This window comes from Orycteropus afer, unplaced genomic scaffold (assembly GCF_000298275.1).
Source record: "Orycteropus afer afer isolate SDZICR_OR568_19922 unplaced genomic scaffold, OryAfe1.0 scaffold00505, whole genome shotgun sequence".
Taxonomy (NCBI): Eukaryota; Metazoa; Chordata; class Mammalia; order Tubulidentata; family Orycteropodidae; genus Orycteropus; species Orycteropus afer.
This window is the reverse complement of record NW_006922092.1, coordinates 1,622,291-1,633,310: the sequence shown is the minus strand read 5'-3', so window position 1 is coordinate 1,633,310 and position 11,020 is coordinate 1,622,291. Positions and strand designations below refer to the sequence as shown.

The 11,020-nt window shown below is 39.1% G+C and overlaps 1 protein-coding gene across 1 annotated transcript in view; it reads right to left on the bottom strand.

Moving 5' to 3' along the window:
- Positions 1-11,020, bottom strand: part of RASSF6 (Ras association domain family member 6) — an 89,283-nt gene that overhangs the window by 71,618 nt on the left and 6,645 nt on the right. The gene's annotated exons all lie outside the window — the stretch shown is intronic.

The window sequence follows — 11,020 nt, the reverse complement described above, 5'->3', positions numbered from 1 at the left end:
ATTAGTAAGTAAGCACGTCAGTCCTTGCTTACCTTGCTTATTGGGTAGTCCATCCCTGTCAGGGATTAGAAATTTGAAGGGAGGCTTTGATTCTGACAAAAGAGCTGTTAGGCTTGGGAGTGAAACAGATGCCAACAATACCTAGAAGCAGAATCTTTGATGTGGTGAAAAATGGGGAATTGTTCACTACAGATTAGTAAGTAAGCACGAGAAAGCCTGTGCTCACCTTGCTTATTGAGTAATCTGACTCTGTATGTATGGACACCATGAGTCCCAGGGGGACATAAATTTACTAGCTTACTAGAGGCTCTGAACTACAGCAGGTGCTATCAAATGGTTCTCAAACTTGAGTGCACATTAGAAGGACCTGAAGGACTTCTTGTTGCTGGGCTGCACCAGTGAACTTTGTAAGTCAGTACTTCTAGGGTAGAACCTGAGACTTGACATTTCTAACCCATTCCCAAGGTGATTGATGCTGCTGGTCCAGGGATCATCTTTTGAGAACCACTCTTTTAGATCTTAGTGAGCTAAGTATCAAGGTGATATTGTTCTTTCAGAGGAAGGGAATCCTTTCTACTGCAGATTGCAGGTTGAAGTAGGTGGTCATTGCAATTAGAACTAAAATAATGACACAATCCAGTCTAATAACATGCCTGCACCTCCCCTCTCTATTACTGAACTAAGGGACCTGAGAACACTGTGCCATCAAACAAAACATGCCTTAGGATGAAGTTTGTATTAGTTTCCTATTACTGTTACAACAAATGACTACAAACTTAGAGGCTTCAAATAACACACACTTAAAAAAAAATACAGTTCTTTAGGTCAAAAGTCTGATGTGGGTATCATTGGATTAAAACTACAGTGTTAGAGCTGTCGTCCTTCTTGAGGCTCTAGAGGAGAATCTGTTTCCTTGCCTTTTCTAGCTCTGGTGGTGTAGTGGTTAAGGCATTCACCTGCTAACCAGAAGGTCAGTGGTTCAAACCCACCAATTACTCAGTTGGGGGAAGATGAGGCAACCTAATCCTGTAAAGAGTTACAGCCTTGGAAACCCAAAGGGGGTCGCTATTAGTCTATTTGACTTGATGGCAGTGAGAGACTGCCTATATTCCCTGGCCTGGGTCTTCTTCTTCCACTTTCAAAACCAGCAACAGCAGATGGAGTGTCACATCGTGTTACTCTGATACTGACTCTTCTGCCCCCCTTTCCACATGTAAGGATGCTTTTGATTGCATTGGGTCCTCCTGGCTAATCCAGTATAATCTTCTTGTCTCAAGGTCAAGTTGATAGACAAATACAGTACCCTCAAGTAGATTCCAATGCCTACCCTGTAGGAACTCATAGGTTTCCAAGGCTATAAATCTTTACGGAAGCAGGCTGCCTCATTTTACTCCCATGAAGCAGCTGGTGGGTTGAAAAAGCTGACTTTATATCAGCCCAATACTTTGACCACTCCACCACCAGCACTCCTAAAATCAGTTGGTAGCCAACCTTAATTCCACTTGCCTCTTTGTTTTCCCTTAGCCATGTAAAATAATGTTCTCACAATTCTGGGGATTAGAACATGAAGATTTTGGGGAGGCCATTATTATGTGTATCGCAGGATTTAAATGTCACTCTTTCTATCCAGCAGGGTTACCTATGGTGGGGAGGACTCAACAGAGCTTCCAGACTTTCCAGGAAGAAAGGCCTGGTGATGTACTTCAGAAAATTAGCCCAAGAAAACCTCATGGATCACAACAGAACATTTCCTGACTCATTTGTTTTGGACACAGCATCAGGAAGGATCAATTGCTGGAGGAGGACATTATGTTTGGTGAAATAGAGGACCAGGGAGAGCAAGGGAGACTCTACCTGAGATGGATTGAAATAATAGCTGCAACTATGGACTCAAACATGCAATAACAAGGATGATGCGGGACTGGACAACATTTCATTCTGTAGTGCATAAGGTCACCATGAGTCAGAGTTGACTCAAAGGCAGCTACTTATCTATCTAGCTTTCTATCAAGCATTGTCTGAACATCTGGGAGATAGGAGAACCTACATTTTAACTAAGATCCCCAGGAAATTTGGATGCGCATTAAAAGTTGAGGACACTGCACCTCTAGATATAAAACAATATTTAAAAGTGACAAATGTAAAGTTATGACACTAATGTCCCAACTTAGTTCTTTGAGGCTGGCCACTCCCCTGCTCATTCACGTTCAGTAAATATTTACTGAGGGATTCCTGCGCAACAAACCGTGCAACAGATAGTGGAGTACTGCAGTGCATAAAACCAATGCAGTCTGTGCAGCGTTGGGGCTTACCTTGTAGTGTAGGAAGACAGAAGAAAAAAAAAAAGCAGGTAAAGTAAGATGATAATTTCACATAGGGGTAAGTGCTGTGAGAACAATAAAACAGGATCATGTGGTACAGTGCTAAAGGAGAGGACATTTTAGAGAAGATAGTCAGGAGGTCTGATATATTACAATGAAATCTAAATAATGAGAGTCAGCGTTGTGAAGAATCAAGGGAGAGTGCTCCAGGCAGAAGATGTAAGGGCCTTGTCCCATAGGCAGGACTAAGCTTTGTTTGAAGGACAGAGAGAAGGTCAGTAAATCAGTGATTCAGAATAAGTAATAAGGGGCCTCCAGGCCAGAACACATTGGGCTTTAGACACTGTGGTAAGGAGTTTGCATTTTATTTGAATGTAACAGGAAATGTTTGGAGGGTTTAAGCAGGATGATATAATATACATTTAAATGGCCACTGACTGCTAGGAGTAACATGGACTACAGGGACAAAGAATTGGAGCAGAGTTCATTTCAGAGATGTGTTAGTTTCTTATTGCTGCTATAACAGAAATGTTACAAATGAGTGGCTTTAATGAACAGAATTTTACTTTCTCACAGTTTAGGATGTTAGAAGTCTGAATTCAGAGCATCAGCTCTAGGGGAATGCCCTCTCTGACCTCTCTGGGGAATATCTTTTTCTCTTTCACTTTCTCTTCTTCTGTTCCTTGGTGATCTCCATGTGGCATCAATCGTTCTCCATTTGTGCTTTCTTCCTTCTATGCTTGCTCTGCTCCTATTTTATCTCAAACGTGATTGGTTTAAAACATACCCTGTATTGATATGGCCTCACTAAAATAACAAAGAAAATCCTATTCCCAAATGGGATTACATCCACAGGTATAGGTGTTAAGATTTACAGCACATATCTTGGGGAGACACAATTCAACCTGTAACAGGAGGCTATTGCAATTGTCCAGGCAAGAGATGATGGTAGCTTGGACTAGATTGGTTACAGTAAACGTGGAGAGTAAGGGTTGGATTTGGTAGTATAATTTAGAGGGAGAGTAGATTGGATTTGCTGTAGGGCTGAGTACAGACTTGAGGGAGTAGTAACATTTAAAGAAGTTAGTACCTTGCTCATACTGGGATCTTGCTTCTCACTCTTCCTGGCTTGGTCTTTCATATTAGGTTTTTCTGATGCAAGTTTGATATATTTTTTTTTTGTCAGTTGAAATAAACACAGGTGTGCCACACAACATCAACCATAATTGGAACAGATGCGGGCTGGAGGTAAAATAACACCCTTTTGTACACACAGTTACAGGCTTTTATGATTGTTGAGGATGACTATCTTGCCTTCCAGTTTGATGTTCCTTTTTTCCCTTGGCAGGGGGAAATAATCTGTCCATTCTATTAATGAATTTATTTTGTTGATATTCCTTTCTACCTCCTGGACTCTGGGGTTTTTATTAGAGGTTCTGAAGTACAACAGATGGTCAGGATTCTCAGGAGCATCAACATGAGCATGACCTAGCAATCAGAGCTTTTCCTGTCACTAGTACTGGTATCCCACACAGAGTCTGTCCTTTGCTGTGGCTCTCACCACTCATTTTCCATATATTTCCATACATTTGTTCTTGTTCTTAGTTTCTGTCAAGTCAGTTCTGACTCTTGGCGACAACTTGTGTGCAGAATAGAACTGCTCCACAGAGTTTTCAAGGCTATGAACTTTTGGAAACCGATTGCCAAGTCTCTTCTGAGCTGTCTCTGGGTGGGTTCAAACTGCCCAACTTCTGGCTAGCAGTCAACATTTAACTGTCTGTGCCACCCAGGGACTTTGATTCTTCTTATATTTGGGAAAAAAAAAAAAAAAGAGAGAAGAAGTTAAAAAAGATTCTTATTTTTATTTTGGGCATCTTGCACCTATTCCCCATACTCTATTTAGAGTATGTAAAATGTATTTGTCATGTCATCCTTGTTGGTTAAAATCCTTTCCATACAGTCTTTCCACTGTTCTTGGGGTAAAAAACCCAAATCCTTATCATGGCAAAGGAAATCCTACTTGGTCTCTCTTTTGGCTTCTTCTATAGTCTCCTTTCAAAGGACACCTAGCCCTGTATCTTGCATCTCAGTCACACTGGCCACCTCTCTCTTGCTGATACTCTGTGCTCCCTCTGGCCATAACAACTTCAGGCAGGCTCCCTGGGTCAAGAAGGCTCTCCCACTTACTCCCTTTAAACTTGGCAACTCCCTCCTCTTTCAGATGGCAGCACAAACACTATTTTTAGGGAGAAACTTTCCTGGAACTTTGTTTGGGCCAAGTTTTAATTGTTTCATAGAGCAGGGCTTGTGTCCTCATTAGACTTAACCTCAGTTGCTTATTGTACTTTAGATTGGTGGTTCTCAAATTGCATTCTCCAGACCTACAGTACCAATACCACCTGGGAACTTTTAGACCTGCAGATACTTGGGCCCCCTCATCCCAGATCTACTGAATCAGAACCTCTTTGGATGGGGCCCAGCAATCTTTATTTTAATAAGCTCTTCAGGGAATTCTTTTGCTGGCTTAGATTTGAAATCTGCAGCTTCCAATCTTAAGCTCTATGGGAGTAGGGCTCTTGTTTGTTTTGGCTCAAAATTATATACTCCAGCTTCTAGTACATTTGACTCATGATGTATCCTCAACAGTTATCGGTTTATGAATTTAAAATACATGAAATTGAATTTTAGGTGTGTGGTGGGGGAGCTCACCAGGATAGCTAATGTATCCAGAAATCTGAGTGAACTGCATAAATGTAATATATTTCTGGAGTCTTTGAATTTTGACTTCATCAGATTTCTTACAGAAACATTTTTTGTGGGCAGACAGATGATTTCATTCTTTTTTTTTTTTATTATTCAGCTGAAGTGATTAAATGTAGATAGACCCTTCCTTGAGTTTCTGAGGTGGTATATCTATAGAAGTAGATTGCCCAGTCTTCCTTCCAAAGAGTGGCTGGTGGGTTTGAACTCCCAGGCTTCTGGTTAGCAGTCAAATGCCTTAGGCACTATGCCACCAGAGCTCCCAGTTAATTAGATAAAACAGTTAAAATTTGTCGGGAATAACAAATTATTGAGTCACTGTGATCTACTCAATGACTGTTGACAATAAGTGTTTGTTAAAGAATATCTCATATAAAGACAGTTAATCAATGACCTTTATTACTTCTTTGAGCGTGACAATATTGATCTTCCTGTGACATAGTAAAAGACATTCAATTTTTCTTGTTGTTGTTGTTGTTATGTGCCGTCGAATCGGCCCTGACTCATAGCGACCCCTCCTTGGGTTTCCGAGGCAGTATCACTACGGAAGTAGGATTGCCCTACCTTCCTTCCGAGGAGTGGCAAATTTATTTTCCTTTCACTGGGTCATCATATATGAATAATGAGAATTTTTAAGAAAAATTCCCTCATAGAAATAATTCCTTATTTTTAAAAGAGATGATCTTCATATGTTTCAACACTTTTGCCTGTGTTTTACTTTGGAATCCTGATTCCTTATAAAATCGATCAGAACAGGCTTCCTTTTCCTTTGTTAAAGACAGAAATGGCCTTCAGGAGAGTGGTGCCCTCTCTTTATAAACCCACCTGCAAGGTGCATTGGAGCAGGCAGTGTTTGGTCTTATTCTTTTCATCAAGAGAATAACATGGAAGCTGGACAAACAACATGGACAAACACTGCCTCTGGCTCTGCTGGCCAGGTAGGAAGCAGTCTTTGGAACACTGGTTCTTTGTGTTGAGTTTGTGCTTAGAGGTGCAGGTGGCTGTGTGCCTTTGTTTCAGTAAAGGGTGCCAGCCAACAAGCTAGGAAAAAGAACCCTTTGGAATATGCACTTTCTGCTGAAAAATGTTACATCATTAAACTTATTTACTAAGAACAGGAATGCATACATGTCTGTTGGGTAGTTGTTCGAAGAGGTACAGCCTGAAAGGTTTTGTATTGAGTGCCTAAACAGGAGAAAAAGTCTCTGAGAATTACAGATGATCTGTATTCTAAAATGGCATTTGAAATATATATGTATGTATATATATATATTTTAATACAGAGTTGGTATTCTTCACCTGTAAGGTGCTGTGATGGCAACCTAGCACCTGAATGGAAAACACTTTGAAAGCAACTGTACAGAGGTAGCCATTATTCAACCAGCTCACTTGGAATATTAACCCTGCAAAGAAGACAGCAGTGATGGCCCCAGGCAATGTGATAGCAATGATCACTTAGTCATTTGAGCTGGAAGCTAACCTCTACCTATACCTTTTGTCCAGGGAAGTTATTTCTACACTCTGAAAATTCTCATCCAGTAGTAAGATACAAATGTTATATTGCTTGGAGCTCTGGTGGCATAGTGTCTAAGGCATTTGACTGCTAACCAAAAGGCTGGCAGTTCAAATCCACCAGCCACTCCTCAGAAGTAAGATTGGGCAATCTACTGCTGTAGTGATACCACCTTGGAAACCCAAGGAGGGGTCACTATGAGTCGGATCCAACTTGACGGCATTCTGAAAATTCTCATCCAGTCGTAAGATACAAATGTTATATTGCTTACTCTGCTATTAATATTTCAACTTCTACTTTATTGATCATATGTATTTCTCATGAAATTTGCAAAAATCAAAATTTTGAGTAAGCAGATTCAATTTTCCTATTAATGTACAATATCCCCATGTATTTCTGAGGAAAATATAAATCCCTTAACAAGTCAGAACTTTCTATATTATTGAATGGAACAATACCTAGCACAGATGGGGAGCTGGATAACCACTTGTTAAGTGAATAAATGCTAGTGTTAACGGTTAATGCTTTTGGCTGCTAATTAAAAGGTTGGTGACTCAAGTTCACCCAAAGGCACCTTGGAAGAAAGGCCTGAAGGTCTGTTTCTGAAAAATTAGCCACAGCAAACCCTACAGAGCACAATTCTTCTCTGACATACATGGGATTGACATGAGGTGGAGTTGACTCAATGGGAACTGGATTAACTGAAGTGTTTGCCTGATTCATGGTATGTTAGGTATCATAGTTGGTCAGTGATGTTTTAATTTCTGAGGATTGTTTTGCAGAGGTTACAGAACCTTTGGTGTCCCCCTTCACCACAACTACCCTCCCTAGGTGACCCAAGCTCCAGGAATTTTGTTTATTTAAGGAAATCTGAAAGTTAAGGAAACTTAAATTTCTTCCTCCTGACAGCAGTGGTTCTTGGACTTCAGTATGCATAAGAATCACTTGATTAGTTCTGGGGCAGAGGACCTGGTTCAGGAGAAGGTAGTCCATGACTCACATTTTGAGAAATGCTGCCTTCAAATCTGGTGTTGGTGAAATTATGCTGCTATAATATTTTTTCTTTACCATTTGGAGCTCTAATGAAAGGAGTTCTAAGTTATAGAAGATTAACTGTAAATTCTCAATCCTAGGAGTTCAAAATAAGGAATTGGAATAGCTCCTAAAAAAAAAAAAGTGATTTTATTGTGATATATTTTACTATTGTAATTAAGTGCTGTTGAGTCAGTTCTGACTTGTAGTGACCTTATGTACAACAGAACGAAACACTGCCTGGGCCTGCACCACTCTCACAGTCATTGCTATGCTTGTTGTTTTTGTTATGTGCTGTTGAGTCGGACCCGACTCAAAGCGACCCCTCCTTGGGTTTCCGAGGCAGTATCACTACAGAAGTAGATTGCCCCATCTTCCTTCCTGGAGTGGCTGGTGGGTTTGAACCGCCAGCCTTCTGGTTAGCAGTCAAGTGCCTTAGGCACTATGCTACCAGAGCTTATTGCTATGCTTGAGGCAAATAATAAAATGGGAATGCATAAAGATTCTGAAAATTTTTCAGTTTTCTCTCTCTTTTTATATTCCTAATTACTACAAGGTATTTATGAAACATGTTTTTAGAACTAAAAATACTATTACAGAGTATTTGCTTTTGGGTTATTTTGTAGAAAAAATATTAATAAATTCTGGCTGAGAGCTAGGGCAGTGCTTTTGAAATGAATTATTCTTGCATTGCTTTCACAATTTTGGCCAAGTCTAAGTATCATATGTTCTCATTTAGTATTTTTCAAATTGATTTATCTTTTAATTTGTCCTTGGCAATAACATTTATGAAACTAAAGATTGTATGTGTTAGTTATATTTTTCTGATACTTTCCATAAGTATGCCAAAAAAAAAATGACCATTTATGCTTCTCCTAAAATCATCTCATCTTTCAAAATCTTTGAGGACTTTTGGACATGAGGATGTTTGGGTCTTACCTTCAAAGCATTTGCATTCCACCTGAGGAAAGTAAGCATTTGAGCATGAACCACTAAACACAGACCAGGAGGCTATAGCTATTGGTAGGATGGTACACTTAGAACACATTTTTAGAAAGCTAATCTGTAGTAATAATATTAAATTTATTTGTACACTTTGATCCAGTAATTCCATTTCTGTGAACTGGTCCTTATATATTCAAAAGAATTGGAATCATTTTGAAGATCAAAATGAAGGGAATGATTATATTATAGCATTTTTATATATCATTGAATGTTAGAATGTAATCTTTAAAATCATCTTTAGGAAGGGTTTTTAATGGTATTGGGAAATTTTTGTAATGTAATGCCAGATGTGTAAAGCAAGATATAGTATGAGCTCAACTGTAAAATAGAATTCTTAGAAGTTAGGGAATATACTAAATTAAACAATGTATTTTTTCTGAGTTATGGGATTATAGATTATTTTTTATTCTCTCAAACTACATGTTTCTATACTTTATCAGCTTTCTATAAGGAACAAGATGCAATTTCTTTTATTACTAGGATAGAACTTTTCTTAAAGAACAAATACAAAAATAATTAAAGTATAAATAATCCACTGTTATCTAGTCAAATCCAACTCATAATGACCCTATAGGACAGAGTAGAACTGCCCCATAAAGTTTCCTAGGCTATACATCTTTACAGAAGTAGACTACCTCATCTTTCTCTCATGGAGTGGCTGGTGGGTTTGAAACTCTGACCTTATGGTTAGCAGCCCAATGCTTTAACTACAGCACCACTAGTGTTCCTTGTTGTTGTTGTTGTTATGTGTCATCGAGTCACTAATTAACAGAGACTAATTAAAATCTGATTGAAGCTCATGGAGGATTTCATGAGAAAAATGAGGAACTGAGAATGAGAAACTAAAATATTATAAAGGAAATGAGGAGTTGGTGACTTTCAATGTATGAGATTGAGGTCTATTTCAGTGAAAATCAAGACTACCATTACGCAGATGAATGAAAAAAGAGAATGCAATGATGCTGGATGAGAAGTTACCATTGACTGGTCATAGCTGTAAATGAGATGGGCATGAATCAATTTAGAACAGAACTAATAGCTCTATGAAGGTGAAAGATGAAACTCTTATAAAGAAACAGGATTCCAGAAACATTAAGAAACTATAGAATAAAGGAAGACTCATGCATACAAATGACCTGGGTTAGAAAAAGTAAGAATATCCCAAAGAGCAGAAGTTGACAAGAGTCAGTAGGGGTCCAGGGCTTCTCTTGGACATTTGTCTTGAAGTTTGGCCAGGGGAGGGAGGTCCTAGTTCATGGAGATACTACTGCAGGCAGTCATGGGGAACTGACTATTGACTCCTATTTGGGATACCTCATGCCTGTTTAAAGTATATTCTTAAGGGTAGGCCCTTGCTTCCTCAAGAATCCAGGAGGTGAAGAACTACTTACAGCTGAAGTAGACTAAAGGAAAATTATTGTGACCTCAAACTGAGAGGTGGAATCAAGGAGGAGTTTAACAACTCAATGGCCGGGTGAAATTGGACATGATTTCATGAGCCGAGGTTAAGTTGAATAAGAAGAAAGTATGCACATAGGTTTGGACAGTCTTCTCTTATTCTGTGTACTGTCCCTTTCCTGAACTTCCTTCCCAGTGTGTAACTTTGTTTCCCTGCCTGATTAAACTTATGTTGCACAGAAGGGAGAGAAGCAAAAAGAAACATTCATGTATTCATGTATACCCAGGGCTGTCTGTCCTCTTTGGAGAAGTCTTTGTCTCCTTCATAACTTTCTTTGGGAGGAGGCAAAAGTGAGGGAAAGTTCCCCTCTTACCCTGTTCTTCACCTTTTGTCCCCCTACTGTGATCCTCTAGGCCTTTTATTCACAACTCCTCTAATCTACTCTATCATTTACCTTGAACTCCATTTGCTTCTTGCCCCTCCTATAGATCATTCACATCCTTTTCCCCTTTCTCAAACTGTCATCTTTAAGTCATCTCTCAACAATAGTTGTTCTGTTACCAGGTCCATCTCTTACCCTTTTCTAGGATCTTTCTGTTCCTCTTAACTGTTTTCTTTTGTGTGTATCTTGTCTTCTATGACTTTCATTATCCGTCACATCTACTTAATATTTTTTGAAAAATACTAACTTTTCTGCCTTTCATTCGAATTTCCCATAACCTCTGTCAATCAGCTTCCCCTTCTCCTTGTATCTTTAGCTACACTTCAGTTACTTGACATTCCAGAGTAGTGTCTTCTTTGTAATTTTTCTTTCTATATAACTGTTCTTCCTCTCTGTCCAGGCTTCAAATTCACCCAACAAATTCTCCCATGCCTTCCTGTTTCCCACTTTGTCTACATCATTCCACTCTTCTAACTTTTTTTTTTTATATATATAATTTATTTGTTTTTATTTGGGTGAAGATTTACAGAGAAAATTCACTTTCCATA